Source organism: Capsicum annuum, chromosome 11 (assembly GCF_002878395.1).
Source record: "Capsicum annuum cultivar UCD-10X-F1 chromosome 11, UCD10Xv1.1, whole genome shotgun sequence".
Classification (NCBI taxonomy): domain Eukaryota; kingdom Viridiplantae; phylum Streptophyta; class Magnoliopsida; order Solanales; family Solanaceae; genus Capsicum; species Capsicum annuum.
In genome coordinates, this window is record NC_061121.1 from 72,991,348 (window position 1) to 73,009,754 (window position 18,407).

Sequence of the window (18,407 nt, forward strand, 5' to 3'; positions counted from 1 at the left end):
GATAATCCATGGCAATTAATGCAAAGGTATTTGGATAATACATCCTATGCCACTATTGCATACAAATACAGGATGCATTTTGAGACTATATTATCTCAAACAGGATCAGCTGAAATTTAGCACTTTTATGCGGCCGCGAATGCCACTAATATTAGAAGGGATTATTGCTTTTATAAAATTATTTTCAAGAAGATTTTTACTCCAGAAGAGTGGGAAATTAGCACTCTAAAAGAGAAGGAGTATCTGCATCCAAAATAAAAAGTCTCAGTAAAATTTAACTACTGGAATTATGTCGAAGGTTTTAATAAAACCTTATGATATGAAAATCTAATAGGAAGCATTTATGGTTCATAAGGATTTGTGGAAATATTTTTAAACAAAATATCCCAAATTGGTTTGCACAATAGTGGATATATTATGGTCCCTCGGTAAAAATTTTATCGGAACTTTTCAAAAGTCTTTATACTAATTAGTTGGAAGTATCTCCAATGCTTCTCAAATTGCAAAAAGATAATATATATTTTAAAGTAATATCGATAATATATTTATTTATGGAATTTTCAATTCCATGGATTTTTAAATGTTCTGTGGAGGTAAATCCAAATCTTGATAATTTACAATGTTTAAAAAGATTTTTTTATACAAAATTTCGGAACAAACTTAACCAGAAAACAACTTATGGATATATCCACGGCCAGGGAATCCTTGACGCCATTAAAACCGCCATTATCCAGTACACAAACAAAGGGATATGGCACCATCTAAGAAAGCTAAAAAATAATTAGCATATATAGGAGAAAGGGGGAGACTAAAAGACTTAGGCCATTAGGCCCAAATCAACAAACCCCGTCCTAAGCTAATTTGGACTTTTGACGCATCTTCACCTGTGTTAATCTAAACATTGGGCTTTTAACCCATAACTGGTCCTAATCTAATCATTCAGGTTTTTGACCCACAACCTGTCTTAAACTATCTTTTTGGACTTTTGGGGCCCAAAATTTGCTTTACCTGTATTAGATTACAACTTTGGCTTTGAGGGCCCAAATGAATGGTTAAATAAATAACTAAATGAATAAATAAAGAATAAGACAATAATAAAAATCGAGACTTTTCAAGTCTCTTAGCGACCTCATCAATGGGTTTTGACTAATTTTTCTTCTTCAACTTTGAACTTAAACTTCAGACTTTACTCCAAAAGGTGGGCTCATTGGTCCATTACGAAATGCAAGAGGAAAGAAATCCATTTGGACTCTAAAGCAGATTCATGCAAAGAAAAAGGTAAAAAAGAAATTAACATGTATTCAAAAAATTTACGCTTAATAGATAAATGATAAGATTGAAAAGATAGCATTCTCAAGCATAAAGAAATAGTAAACTATGATATCAAAGCAAACCAATTTATCCAACGAAAAGGAAATCAGCCAATCTCTTAAACAATCTTACAATGAATTGAATATAGCACAATAAAATCAACTAGCCCTTGAAAAGAAAGACAAGGATGCACAAGCATAGTTGCTTAAGATTTAGACAAATATTTCCTATAGATTAACACATATTTGCACCAAATACTATGGCATAATAAAGTCTAAGGCATGTTTTCATTAAAGAAAGAAAAGGGGAATGAGCAACAAATAAAGAAATCTTTTTGTGGTATCTTAACTATAAAATACAAGACCTACTAATGCAACAACACTTTTTCAATACCAAGTGGAGTCAATCAATAGATTTGAAGAAAAATTTATGGTAGTATGTGAATAACAATGGGACGTCTAAATGCACAAAAATACTTCAAGAAATAAATCAATAAGCATGGTGAAACAAATTACATATATTAAACAAGTTTGAGAAATTATATTCAAAGACAAGATAGAAAAAATAGTAAAAGATTAATTCTAAGAAAAAATGTCCAATTGTACCATCTCCTATTTTAGTTTTACACCATTTCAACAAAGTCTATAACCCTAACAACTTTTTGATCTAAACAAGAGAAAATCAAATACAGTTTTGACCATGAAAATGAGTAAATCGTGACCGCATACATGTATCAAAAGAACTTATTATTTCATCGTAGCATATAATCATGGAGAAAAATAACTCTTTCATATAAAGAATTAAGGACCGGCAAAGGAGTTAGATCTAAAAAGTAGCACTTAAATTATAATTTTTACATATGAATGAGCCATATATCACGGGTATGCTAAAGTGGTCAACTTCAACCTTAAGCGGTGATTTTGCAACTTGCTAGACCACAAACATAGCACACTATGATATGTCTTTCAAAAAATAACACCAAATCCCTAGGTACAAGTAACTCACTACTTCGAATTGAGAAATAATTTCACAAACTTTTAACAATAATAACTATTTTTTTGACATAAAGAAAACAACTTTACATGCTAAAAGCGAACATATCCACCAATAAAAAATTTAAACAAGGCATGAGTACGTATTTTAATTAAGCAACGATCGAAACTTTATTCATCTAATTTATTAAGGCAAAACAAATAATAGTGACTATTTTTTTTCGACATAAAGAAAACAACTTTACATGCTAAAAGTGAACATATCCATCAATAACGAATTTAAACAAGACATTAGTACGTATTTTAATCAAGCAAAGGTCAAAACGGTATTCATCTAATCAAAAAATTCAAAGAGGAAAGTCAAAAAACACGTTCAACTATTGTTAGTTCATTTTACACCATGAACATAAAAAATAGCCATAATATTGATATCACAACATCCTATGATCTTCAAGGCCGTCTACAGCAAACAATCCTAACAAACAAAATTACAACTACACAACTACAAAACTATGAAGAAGGAGATAAAGAAGAAAATGATAATAAAACTAAAAGGAAAAGGTGTGTTTACCTTTTTTGGAGATGCAAAACGGGACTTCAAGCTTTCTCCGGAGTCTTGATCACCACCAAAAAATAATCTTTTAAGAACCCCAATTAGCCTACCGCTTAAAAAATTTTACTAAAAAAAATTTAATTTTTTGCTCAAAAGTTTTTTTCACTTTTTGAGACTTTGAGACTTCTATCAAAATAGTGGTAGTATTTAGAGGAAATTTGAAATTGAGGAAAGGGTTTGTTGGAGAATAAGGTCAGGTGAAAAACTTTTTATTTAGATAAATAAATATTATAATTTTATTTGAAAATCGAAGAAAATAGAGACTAAACTTAGTTGTGAAGGGTAAAATTAGGTGTCAACAACTGCCCCCTCCCTTTGGGTGGGGTGTTTGAAAGTAATCCTGGGCAAAGGGAGTTTGACGTTCCTAATTTTGTCTGACCATGACTGCGCCCAAGCGCACACGTAAGTATACATGGTTTACCGAGTAATAAAGTGGCCTTCAAAAAAGATGAATATCGATCCCACAGAGACTTATGTTAAACAACTATCCAAGTTTAGTTTAACAAATTGAGAAGCGTAACAAATAAAGTTTTAGATTTGTAAACTAAACTAATGTGGAAAGGTAATGACTTAGGACAATCAATGGATAGAAGCCCAGGGTTAAGGCTTACAAACATTCATACTACATTATTGAACTTCATTCGTTAAATCGCTTATCTGTGTTGTTGATTCATAGGGTTAATTGCATGATCATGGTTTTCCAACATCTAATCCTTTACCTAAGTTGAGCCTTACATCTACATCATTGAGCGGGGATGTAATAATCCAATTAGGTTATTTAAGCTATCATCCCATGAGTGAATCAAGTGAGGCTTCTAAGAATATCTCTGTCCTATATGCTAATTCGAATTCCTTATTTTATAAAGAAATAAGAACCATACTTCGAATATTCCCATGTTCTATCTCCCTATTCCCTCTCCCAAGATCACAAAGTCGACAATACATGTATTCTAAGGGTGATCAATCCTCAAAATAATTAAATCAAGAATAAATAAACAACCATAATGATAAGCAATCAAACCAAATTAATTTAAAATGAAAGTAGTCATAATATTGGTCTTAACCCTAAAAAAGGAGTTTTAGCCTTTAATAAAAATATTCATCATCCAATCCCTTGGAAAGATGATACAAACCATAAAGAAACTAAATTAAAGAATGGTAAAACCTAAAAAGAAGTTGTGGTAGCCTCCAATGCTCCAAGATGTCCAAAAGTATGGAAAAAAAAGGTGATCATGATGTATTTATAGTACAAAAGTGAACCAAGGCCGTGTAGGAGTTGGAAACATTCAGTTATTGAGCCCAGGAGTGGAGAGGGCACCGCCCTAGATATAGCCCCGCTCCAGACAAGTCTTCGCCTCCATATCACCTTGGTTCACTGTTTTGGTGACTTCTGAGCCGTTTAGAGTACTGCACACGCCAAAAATCCTTCCCACGTGCCCTCAATCTCCATGGACATTTCAGGTGTCCAAATTTGCGTCAAGTTTCATATTGTGCTTCCGTGATCCATTCCAAGCCTCTTTGAGTTGTTTTTACTTTATTTGAAACTTGTATATCCTTCATATATCATCATAATCCATTCATAAAGCATACTATAGCATTTAAAACAACAATTTATATCTCAAAATAACACAACATTCAACACGACGAACTAGAAATACGAGCTAAGACTAGGCTTCATTTACTTTGATCTTTAGCTCATTGTTTTGACTTTTATTTTGATCCAATTGACCCTTGAACATTAGAATCAAGTTGTTTTATATATAAATACATAATAAAAACCTCAATAACTCATTAAACATATTAGAACCTCACACGATAGACTAGACAAACACCTAGCTCAAGCTAGTCATACTAGTTTTCTCGGCTGAACTCTAAATTATCTATTTGAATCAAAACTTATTTGAAAATACCATTAGCCATTGTAAACACATACTTGTTCACTTATATGATTATTTATATGATTATCAATACATTGAGAACATGAATTATCCTCAAAACAAGGCTAAAAAGGCTAAAATAACAAGGCTAGAATGCATAGCTACATCCAACATCAGACCACAAAATCATTGCTGATATAGGTTAGTTTTCACACAAATTTTATGGAGTTATGGATGGATCTTGGTGTTGGGTTTCCTACGTATCTCAGGTTATATGAGAACCCAGGCCACTTGTAGTTCATAACGCTTGATTTTAAGCACGATTTTAAAGAATTCATAAGCTATTCTGATTTTTTGAATTTTAGTAAAATCAAAAAGTTAGAAATAAGAGGATTGGGGAGAGGTTGGAATGCAGTCAATTTTTAAATATAGAGCCCAGCCTACATATCTCCGAGACTCAGGAAATTAGATTTCTTGTAGTTCGACTCAATCGGTAAAAAAATAATTTTTTATTTCAGATGATCTTTGGCCCGGGAGGAGTGACAAGTTGATTGAGTTTTGGAAAATAGGATTTTAACCTATTAACCATGAATGTGGGATCCTTCACATCCATAGGCAAGAATTTACCTGGACATAATTTCCAAAACTTTAAGTATGTTGTCAACTGAATTTGAAAGAAAGAGAAGGTACCCTCGGTATGAGTTTAGAAAGATCCCAAAGGTGAGGCCAAAATTAGAATATTCCAGAATACCCACATGCCTTCTAATAGGGGTGTGGTTTGATGGTGGTGGCAATCATCCTTTAGCTCGCGTCCAAAGAGTTTGACATCCCTTTCTAAACTTCATCTTATTTTGTTGCTAAGAAAAAGTTTCACATTGTGCTGTGTCCTTTTTGTAGTCGTCTGCACCTATGATTTTGATTTGATATTTTCATCCTCTCGGGTTATCTCAATAATATCTCAAACAAAAATCGTTAGTAACAAACATAATTCACGAAAGGAGTGTATAGTTTTTATTATATCTCTACGTGAGTTGTTTCCTAAAAAGAGAACTTATCCTCTCATGTACCTGTTTGGAAGGAAATAACTTGCAATAACAGACACAAAAACCCTCTTGGTTATTGTATAATTAACTCATTTGTCTATTGAATATGTCTTTAAAATGGGGTGGACCTTTTGGATACCAATGACACTTTACGCAGAATGCTCCCTGTAATCATGTAATCTTATGCTGATGCAACAACCTTTTTGGTGACCTATAATACTTGTTGTATGTGGAATGATAACCTCTCTTATTATTGACAATTATTCTTTGCATATGACCTCGGGTAAGTCTTGCGCATCTTTTGTATCAATACGACTTATAGATTTCCCTTGAATTATCAATCTTTGGATAATCTTGCTCAGTATTTGATGTTGGATACAAGGCAACTTATAGATATCCTTTGAATTACTAGTCTTTAGGTAGTACTACACATTGTCCGATCTTGGATAAGAGATGACTTATAGATATCCTTCCAATCACTAGTTCTCAAGTACTCCCGCACATTATCTGACCTTGGAGACAATATGACTTATAGATATCTCTCAAATTGCTAGTCTTCAGGTAATCTTAAGCATAATCGATCTTGGATATGACACGGCTTATATAAAACCCTTGGACATATCAATTCGGTACTCTTTTCTATTCTCCAATAAAGATTTAGTTGCGAATTATGGATACCCTTCGGACTATCGATTTTTAGATAACCTTACACACTATCCGATTAGGATGTTGTTGTGGCTTACAAATTACCTATGGACTATCAACTTATAGGTAATCTTGCATGTTATACTATTTTAAATAATATGACTTATAGATGACCCTCAAATTGTCAATTTCTAGGAAATCTCATATGTCGTCTGTCTTCAGATAGCGACTTAAGGACGTCCATTTGAATCACGTGCTTTTGATGCATCTCGTTGTAGGGTTATATTACCTTTGCGTAGTCAACAAATATAAAATGTTGAGATATCCTCGACGCCATAGAATTCTATCTTCGCATGGTGAACAGATATAAAATGCTGAGATATCCTCGATGCAAGAGGATTCTATCTCTGCGTGGTCAACAGATATTGATATTGAGATATCCTCGATTCCAGAGGATTCTATCTTCGTGTGGTCAACAAATATTGATGCTGAGATATCCTCGATGCTAGAGTATTCTATATTTGCGTGGTTAATAGATATTAATGCTCTAAAGCTTCTTCCAAGGACAGACCTTATTGTCTTGCATGGAGAGAAATTATGGAGACTTATTTAAATGGCATGATGGACCTCCTGGCAATGACATAAAATAAAGTGGCCCTCTTGGCAATGAAATTAAATGGCTCACTTGGCAATGATATAAAATGGCCCTTCGGCAATGATATAAAATGGCCCTTTTGGTAATAAAATGATATGCAATGACCTCTTCACAATGAAATAAAATGTCCCTCTTGACAATGGAATGATAAAATAGCCCTCTTTATAATGAAATGATATGCAATGTCCTCTTGGCAATGAAGTGAAATAACCCTCTTGGCAATGAAGTGATATGCAAAGGCCCTGTTGGCAATGTAATGAAATGCAATAGCCCTCTTGGAAATGAAATAAAATGGCCCTCTTAGCAATGAAATAATATGCAAAGGTGCTCTTGGCATGAAATAAAATGGTCCTCTCGGCAATGGAATGATATAAAATGGCCCGCTTTTCAATGAAATAATATGCAATGGCCCTCTTGGCAATGAAATAAAATAGACATCTTGGCAATAAAATGACATGCAATGGATCTCTTGGCAATGAAATGAAATAGCCCTCTTGAAATAGAATCATATGAAATGGCCCTCTTGGCAATGAAATATTATGCAATGTCCTCTTGGCAATGAAATAAAATGCCCCTTTTGGTGATGGAATGATATGAAATAGTCCTCTTGGTAATGAAATGATATGGCTCTTTTGGCTGTTTGAAAATAGTTTCACCTGAATTCATTTGTCTGTGTTTTTGATTTCTACATGTACCTGTACTCAAGGTAGACAGTTAGTAGACACAATGTCTCTCTCAATGACGACCACAGTCAAACATCATGACAATTTAAATGACTAATTAGAATGACTTAGTCATCTTATCATCTTATTTTTGGATAAACATTTAAATGATAAATCCACCGAATGTAAACAAATGGGTAAAATCCCCTTTTGGGGGACTTTTCAAATACCGTTTGTATCACCTTATGGCGAATTTTGAGGGCAAATTTTTTGATCTTCCTTCTTTTGAGCAATTCTTTGATTTTCTCCTTATAGGACCGTCTCCTTTGACTGTACCAGCACTCAAGGTAAATATTTAGTAGACACAAAGTCACTTTTGCTAGCGACTATTTTTTAGAAAAATTCTAAATACAATACTTATAAAGAAGATAAGGCGCCTTTGTTTGACCTTCATGGTCTCAAGAAATATGATAGACAATTCAAAAGGTCCTCGATAAATAGGTATTAAGACCGTCTTTGGGGATACCCAAAAATATTATTCTTGAGCATGATATGCTTTGGTGTAGCTTCCAATTTTCTTGGGAATTTTTGAAAAAGATTCTCATTTTTGTGTATTGATCCCTGCTTTCATAAAAAATGATTAGTTTTGAGTGAAACTACTCCGTGTTGACTTCCTTCGATCCTTGGTTTGCTCCTCGCCATCTTTTGGGTGCTCCATCATGTTAGAACTTTCACCCTGACTCCCTGTTCCAATAGATGCCTAGGTAGCAGCTAAGTGAAAATATTTGATTAGATTTTTGAAAGTATTCTTAATTTTAAGAAACTAATTTCAAAAACTTTCGTAAAAGCTTTTAGAAAATCTCTGCCAGTCATGTCATGTGTTAGCTCAACGGACGTCTTTATCTTGGTTCTAACTATATCTGGCGTTTGATGAAGGATTCAGGGATTCATTATTGTCTTTGAGGCTTTCTATCAGAAGTTCTATCATACCTGGAGATTTAGTCTACCTAGACTTAGTCGCAGCTAGTGATATCCAAAACTTGCCTTTGACCTCTGGTGCCATGGGATTTGAAATACATTCCAATATATTAGTGGAAATTTTGAAGATCTCAAAATTTTTGCCTCAGTTTAATACTATTTGAGATGATCTTGGCTTGAGAGGATTTGAAGTCTTCGCGGGTCGTCATCTTCTTTATTGGATGATGATCTTCCTCTTGAGAATTTTTGAAATTCTTTCTCAAAAATTCTATCTTAGTTTTCATTTCTTGGGTTATATGATAGAGCCATTGGGGTGCCTACGTATCCCGTTGAAGTAGAAATCTGGTTAAACATAGTTCAGGACTACGCTAGAGATATATGAAAAAAACTAATGGGTTGATCGAAGCTGACATAGGCCACCTATGTATCTCTTTCTTGGGAATTCAGGTCTTCACGTAGTTCATAAATAAAAGGAAAGGATAAATTCTCCTAAGGGGTTAACCGAAGCCGACATAGGCCTCCTACATATCCCATTCTTGGGAATTAAGGTCATCACGTAGTTCATACATAAATGGAAAGGATAAATTCTCCTAAGGGGTTGACCGAAGCCGAAATAGGTCGCCTACATATCCTTTTCTTGGGAATTTAGGTCAAACGTAGTTCGTACATAAGAGAAAAGGATAAATTCTCCTAAGGGGTTGACTGAAGACGACATAGGCCACCTACATATCCCTTTCTTGAGGATTCAAGTCAAATATAGTTCGTACATAAAATAAAAGGATAAATTCTTCTAAGGGGTTGACCGAAGCCGACATAAGCCGCCTATGTATATCTTTCTTGAGAATTCAAGTCAAACGTAGTTCGTACATAAAAGAAAAGGATAAATTCTCCTAAGGGGTTGATCGAAGAAGACATAGGCTGCCTACGTATCCCTTTCTTGGGAATTTAGGTCAAATATAGTTCGTAAATAAAAGGAAAGGACAAATTCTCCTTAGGGTTTGACCGAAGCAGACATAGTCCGCCTACGTATCCCTTTCTTGAGATTAAGGTCAAACGTAGTTTGTACATAAAAGAAATTTTAATCTATGTTAAAGCATAAAATGACTATTTTAAGAATAAACATTATTACAAAAAAATGACCATCTTCAGATGTAGTATCTCTTCTTGTTTAAGTGGCATGGGATACTCTTATCCATCTCAGTTGTACGAAATTAAGGTTTCTCAAGATAGTACTTGATAGATGACGTGACACTTTTATTGCATTTGTCTTGATTGAAGGAAGGATTAACTGTTCACTTCCCTTTAAGATGATAAGATTTCTTTTTCCTTGATCTTTCTAGGTAGACATCGACCCTAGTTCTCTTAACTTTATCGTTGTCTCCCTAGTTAAGCACCTAAATTTTTCTAGGCTAGGATTTCTTAATTTTCAAATTCTTTGGCTCTTCTGTAGACTGTCCTAGGATCATTGTCTTCCAATCATTATTATCTTTCTTGATTTTTCATTTTTCTCTTGACTTGACATGACATTGGTTGGTTTTAGATATTTGTCATTTTTCAAAAACAAGCCAAATTTGACAATATCAAATAGATACTGTAAACAGTAAAATTTTTTGCAATAGAGAAGATTTTTGTCGAATTTTGAGAAAGTATTTATAAACTCTGGTCATGACCCGTACAAGTGTGAGTCTATGCCTTTTGAAAAGAATAAAAGGCAAAAGATAAATAAACTTAAAGGGTGGGTATCGAGCCTCATGCGTACTACCACCTATTTTGTAGAACATTTAATTCAACTTTTTCATTTATCCTATTGATAGGGGAGTAATAAGAAGAGTGAAAGTCTAGTTCAATAACGTTTTCCTCAAATTCATCTTCCTGGATTCTGACTATCTTGGAAAATTCTTCCATAACATTTTCCCTGTTCCATCCTTGAGACCATCGCTTATAGGTTTTGAATAATGACTGCTAGAGTCCAGTTTTACGACTAGTCATTTTCCTTTCCTGTAAAAAAATCTATAGTCAAGAGGGGAATATTTTATTCACTTTGATCTAATGAAGTAAGGTCATTTTATACCAATACAGAGTAGTTTCTATTACATGCAAAGTAAAAATAACTCAAAGGCTAACGTGTTAGATTCCGTCAGTAATAAGCAACACAAGATGATAAGGCTGGAAGTAAACACATGAGGTTGTTTCTCTCTCATGCGAATTGATCCATGGAGTAATGGTAACTCGAGAATTTCACTGAACAGGATTTTTCTTATGGATAAATGAAATATATCTGAAAGGTTTAACTCTTCTTCTTTCCGACCTTATTTCTTCTTTCAAGAAAGTGGAGGACAACAAAATTTTTGAAGGTAGGGGCCGGGCCAAAAGGTTGCCTACGTATCTCATAGAGGAGAAATCATGCCCTGTGTAGTTCGAATTTAATCAATAGGTTGACTTTGGTGATCTTTCTTTTGGCCACGACAATCTTCTTAGGCACTTTGTCATTTTCCGCCTTTATCATATCTATTTTTTGATCTAACTTCACTAATCGTCTTTGAGCAATTCTCCTATTGCTCTTTTTGGTCCTTTCTATGATGGCTTCGAGTTCAAAATCAATCTTCCTGAAATGATAGCGAGAATTTAGAAAGTTTTTAAGAATGATTACGGACTTTTATGAGAGACTTGGAGTATGTGTGGTTGGACTTTTGTATAGTGAGGTGTATTTATACTTAAAGGTGCTCTATGAAAAATGGAACTGGAGCAATTCACCTTTGATTTGAATCAACATAACAAGTATAAACACATAAAATAGTTGTATTATTCAAACATATTGTAAGTAATTAGGTGACATTTTTGAGCCAAGGATTGGCCTAACACGTTTGAAGGAAGTATATGCTTTTTAAAACCAATCCGTTATCCCCCAAAACTTCTATAGGCATATAAAAAGGGCATAAATGCTTTAAAAAGTTTCACAAAAGGGATACAATCTTTAGGGAAAGGAAAAATAACATGAAAGAAAGAACAAGGCCCCCAGGGAATAGAAAAACTAGCTCCTAGATGCTTCTTTATCGGCCTTTGCCCTCTTAGCTTTATCCACCTTTTGCCATATGCGATATCTGTTGGTAATTAGGTGACTCCCACATAACTGTGCTCTACTCTTATAGATTATTCTTTCTATGTGATCAATCTGAGAAACCATGCAATCATCCAAATCAATCAAACACCACCTAACATCAACCTCTTGCTTGACTCATTTTAATTCTTCTCTCAATTGGGTATGGTTAAGGCATCCTTACACGAAAGCAAATAAACTAAGTCTTTCTCCTACCCTTAAAAGATAATTTATTGGATTAACAACGTATATTTCTTTAACACATAAATATGATTCATCTGTAATTGACTCGTGGCTAATAGACGCAGGGAAGGTTTTCTAATTGGCCTAATACTCCCTCAGGTATTGGGTTGTCCTAGGATCATGCCTAAAAAGAGGGTTTGATTTTTGTTCTATCCTAGGTGTCTATAGTGGTTTTGAACCAGGTTCCCAAGCGGACGACTTGGGTTTGGAAATACACAGCCATCAAACGCCTAACGTGCTAATAAACTGTCGTACTTCCAACACTTAATTTGAAATTGAACAATCGGGGCCGGGAAATGCGCAAAACCCCAAACAATTAATATATTTCAAATGGGAAGCATGCTATGAACTGCAATAATTTAATTTCACAAAATTTAAACACATAGACACATAAACAGTTTAAACACTACAACAATTAGTCAAAGAAGCTAATTCAAATATTTGGTTAGAACCTAGTTAAATTCTCCAACGGAGTTGCCATTTCTGTTTTGCCCATTTTCAATTTGAAGGGTTAGAAAATACTTGATTTCAACTATTTAAACCATTTCAAAACTTTAAAGAATATTTTGAAATAATTTAAGAAGTTACAGAGTCGCCACTTGATTTTTGAGAAAATATCGAGAAAAACTAAAAATATTACTTAAAAGATTCAAAATAGAAAAAATCTTTTAAGTTTAGAAATTTTGAGTAAGTGGTTCTTACTAATACTTTTGGAAGGTTGTTAAGGCACTAAGAGTATCCGTTAACTTGCGATTATCCGGACTATTTGGAAACAACTTTTTTGACTTACTTTAAAAAGCGAAATTGATTTTTGAAAAGAAAATGATTAAGGAAAAGATTGTCTTCAAGATTTGTGCAAAACAAATTTTGGTGACTTAGGGAATTTTTTAACTAAGTCTAAGAAAGGTAAAAAACAATTAGCATATAAAGGAGAAAGGGGAAGACTAAAAGACTTATCCATTATGACCAAATCCACAAACCCCGTCCTAAGCTAATTTGGGCTTTTGGCCCATCTTCACCAGTCTTAATCTAATTACTTGGGTTTTTGACCTATAACCGGTCCTAATCTAATCATTCGGGCTTTTGGCCCACAACCTGTCCTAAACTATCTTTTTGGACCTTTGGGGCCCAAAATCTGCTTTACCTGAATTAGATTACAACTTTGTCTTCGAGGCTCCAAATGAATAAATAAATAAATAACTAAATGAATAAATAAAAAATAAGACAATATAAAAATTGAGACTTTTCAAGTCTCTTAGAGACCTCATCACTGGGTTTGACCCATTTTTCTTCTTCTTCCATCTTCTTGCACCTGCACGCCATATAGTCAACTTTGAACTTAAACTTCGGACTTGACTCCAAAAGGTGGACCTCAGCGGCCCACCTTTTGGACTCTAAAGAAGATTAATGCTAAAAGCAAATATATCCACCAATAAAAAATTTAAATAATGCGTGAGTACGTATTTTATCAAGCAAAGATCAAAACTTTATTCACCTAATTTATTAAGGCGAAACAAACAATAGTGACTATCTTTTTTTCGACATGCAGAAAACAACTTTACATGCTAAAAATGAACATATCCACCAATAACGAATTTAAACAGGGCATCAGTACGTATTTTAATCAAGCAAAGGTCAAAACTTTATTCATCTAATCATAATAATCAAATAAGAAAGTCAAAGAAATACGTTCAACTATTGTTAGCTCATTTTATACCATGAACATAAAAAATAGCCATAATATTGATATCACAACATCCTATGACCTTTAAGGCCGTCTACAACAAACAATCCCAGCAAACAAAATTACAACTACACAACTACAAAACTACAAAGAAGGAGATGAAGAAGAAAATGATAATAAAACTATAAGGAAAAGGTGTGTTTACCTTTTTCGGAGCAGCAAAATGGGACTTCAAGTTTTCTTTGGAGATTTGATCACCACCGAAAAATAATCTTTTGAGAACACCGATTAGCCTACCGCTTGAAATTTTTTACTAAAAAATAGTTTAACTTTTTGTTCAAAAATTTTTCTACTCTTTGAGACTTTGAGAATTCTACCAAAATAGTGGTAGTATTTATAGGAAAGGATGAGGATTCAATGTGGAAGAAGGAGTTTAGGGGTATTTTGGAAATTTGAAATTGAGGAAAAGGTTTATTGGAGGATAAGGTGAGGTAAAATTGTACAATCTAGTACAAATTTTAAATTTCAAAAATGAAAAAAAGTTGAGGGGGAATTGTACAATCTAGTACAAATTTGAAATTCAAAATTTGAATTTCAAAAAAGGAAAAAGAATAAGGTTGAAGTGGAATTGTATAATCTAGTACAAATTTTGAATTTCAAAAATGGAAAAAGAACAAGGTTGAGGTGAAATTGTACAATCTAGTACAAATTTTGAAATTCAAACGAAAAAAAGGATAATGTTGAGGTGGAATTATACAATCTAGTACAAATTTGAAATTCAAAAATGGAAAAGGGATAAGGTTGGGTAAATTTAGGTCATTTTTTGAGATTTTGGGGTTATTTAAAATATAACCACAATTGAAATTTAAAATTTAGCTAAATTTATTCAATTTTGACCAAATTGAAATCAATTGGCGGATTGCATTTCAACTATGACCAATTTGATTTCAATTATGACCAAATCTAATAGATTGACTAAATTAAATGAAAATTCAATACGAATTAATACTTTCTTTAATCTCGAGCTTCTTGATTAGATAAAATCAAATAAATATTTCTTCAAACAAATTATTTTGAGAACAAATCATATTTAAATCAAGATTTTACAACAAATCATATTTAAATCAAGATTTTACCCATTTGAATTAATTTTCAAGATAAGCTTTGATTAAAACCCGATATTTTGTAAAATAAATATTTAAGTAATAAAATTATATAATTTTGTATAATAAAATATAATGATATATAATCGCATTTTAAAATGGAAAAATTACTCAGATAAATACTTTGAAAATCTTTTTATTCAGATAAAATAAATATTGTAATTTTATTTAAAAATCGAAGAAAATCGGAACTAAATTTAGTTGTGAAAGATAAAAATTAGGTGTCAATAATTATTCAAATGGGTAATAAATTCAGGTTATTTCTTCTATCTACTCAGAAATTGTCAAAACATATTTTTACTTTTTTTTTTGAAAATTATAAAAGCGAATAAAATGATCCATCTTCATATGAAATGGGAAATCTGATTTATATTCACGCTGAATATGTTCTCACGATCGTATAATTTGTACAGAAATTACGTAATTTTATGACAATTCTCTTCTATCAATTTATGTATATAGAAAATGAATTTTTACATAATTTATGTTACTTGATATGTTCATAAATTAAATATTTATGTAGCAATATCACATTAAATAATTTTTACAGACGAAAACTTGTGGCTACACATAATTACCTCATCAGTGAACAACCATGTTTGAAGATACAATGGAAATTAATTATCCATATTAAATAAGTATGACACATTCTAGATAGTAACTTGCAATCTTTTTAGGTTAATTTATTTATGCATGCACATATTTTTGTTTAATGGTTCTGTAGATATTCTAATTACAAGGTCGTACTGATATTGATTTTATTTCTATGTCTATATATTGTATATATTTTATATTTAATATCATACAATTTTATGATCTGTAAATGTCTCATTGCCTGGTTGAATTATTGTTATAATTTTTTTTTCAAAATATGAAAGAACTTATTATTAAAAAATTATTTCACTTGAAATTTTATGAAAACTTTCACTCAAAAAGTTAAGATAAACTTTGTCAAATTTGTAAGGGGAGGGGCAGGGGCAGGTGGTGAGGGAGCAAGGGATAGGTGGGGTTAACTATTCTTTTTTTTTTTTTTAAATAAAATAAACTTTAAAAGAATTATTGGGAGAGGGAAGGTTTGGGGGTAGGGGGTGGGTGGGGTAAGAAATCTTTTTGAAAAAGAAAGTTAAAATAAATTTTGTAGGGCTGGGTGGGTGTGGGGAGTGGGGTGGATGTGGAATTTGGTGGGATGGTCGGATGGATGATTTGAGAGTGGTATGAGAATTTAATTGAATCAATTTAGAAAACGTAATAATAAATATAAATATAATACTAAAAAATATTAATGATAAAATTAAATGATGAAATTGTGAAAAAAGAATAAAGCGTGAAAATTTAAATGAAAATTATAAAGTGTATGTTCTTAGTTTTTAAATTGAGAGTGATGAAATTTATTTAAGTGAGTAATTTCAGTATTTGAAATTAAAAATTGAAAGATAAACTTTTTTTTAAAAAAGAGCAATTAATTAGTTGTGATTTCACTATTATAGTTGTTTTAATATTCTATAATAAATTTAAAATATGTTAATTTGATACAATAAAAATTAATTAATTTTATTAGTTCAAAGTTAATAAGCTCATATTTTTAATGAATATTTATTAAGAAAACATTACTTATACTAGTGTCCCTAAAAGTAATGAGAATTACTTTCTTTTTTCAATCAATCCTTTATTTTACTGCGAGATATTTGTTTGACTTCTATTTACTAACTAGATATCAAGAGGGCCATATATGTATATTTTTTTTCTCGAATTTAGATGATTAATTATATTTTTAATATGTTTTTAGATACATTATATTTTATAATAGTTTTTATGAAATTTTAAAATAATATATGTTATTCTTCTTGATTTATTATATTTTTTCTTCTGTTTCAATTGAAGTGACACTGATACAATTTTGAGAGTCAACCAAATATTTTACATCTTTTAAATTGTTAATTATTGTGATTTATTATATATTTTTTACGTATTTTTTTGAAATATATAATAGATTAACATTTTTTAAAGATATTTTAAGCCGTTAATTATTGTATTTTATAATACTTTTTATATAATTCTTAAATAATATATGTTACTCTCCTTGTCCAAAATTTTGTGGCATTGATAATCAATTATATTTTAAAAATAATTTAAGGTTTTAATTATTGTAATTTATAATATTTTTTCTTCTATTCCAATTGAAGTGACAATAGTATAATTTTAAGAGTCAACCAAATATTTTATATAGTAAGACCCTTAAAATTTTGATCATTTTATTTTTGACCTTCTCGTGTTTGTAATATCGATTTTTGAACTGAATTATGCTTAGGGATATTAAAAGGGTAATTTTAGAAAGTTTCAGAATTTTTTGAAGGAGTTTGGGGTCATTCTGGGACTCGAGGAAGTGAAGGTCCGCGATATCACCGTGTCACAGAGGTTACCCTCCGTGATATTGAAGTGGCACGGGGATAACCTTCGTGATAATGACGTGCCACGCCAAGATAGAAATTTCGTCTAGTTTTATTTATTTTTTACTTAGGGGTAGAGGCTTTTGGTCTTTTCACTCTTTTCACGAGTTGTAAACATTAAAGTGTCACTTTTCCTTCAATTTTCAAAGATCAAACTCTACTTTATTCATCTTTAACTCTCCAACCAAGAAACCCTCATAGAGAATTCATCATTCGGGCTGCAAACTTCAAACTAACTTCAAATTCTTGTGAGTTTACATTATGGCATGAATTGAATGGATTTTCAAGTGATTTAAATTGTGAGTTTTGAAATTGGGTTGAGGAATTTTCGTTGGTACTGATTGAATTACTTGTCCCATGTTTTGAATTGATTATTCATGCTTTAAATTGATGTTTTGGGGACTGAATTGGTATATTTTTTAAATGGTTGGAATGGGAGACGCGGATTTTCCCAAATTGGATGAATTTTGGCTTGAAATTGCATGAACCTCAACCCACTTTCTGAATTTGATTTTTATTATGAAAAATTGCATGGTTTAACTTGTTTTTGAACCCAATGCATTGAATTAATGGATAAATGCTTATTTAAATGAATTTGAATGGCCTTGGTGGCCATGGTTTGGATTTTAGTGGAACTTGGGAGTTCAATGTGGATAATATGAATTGGTTTGACATATTTAATTTAGCTTGCAAACATACTGGTATGACGATATTAAGTGGTAAGTGCCTTAATAAGTGACTCCTGGATTAATGGTTAAAATTATGTGATAAATGATTTTAATTTGGGCTTAAAGGGGGTTGTGTAGCTCACCGTGATGGTGGAGGTTCTGAGGGGACCAATACTGAAAACCATGTTTGCATGCGTAGGGTTTTTATGTAACGACCAACTTTTTGATAAAATATGTAAAATTTCAAATTTTGTGTTATTTGAATATTTTACCCTATCTCGTAGTTGCATTATGGTATTTTTGGAGTATGGAGGTGATTGACATGGTTC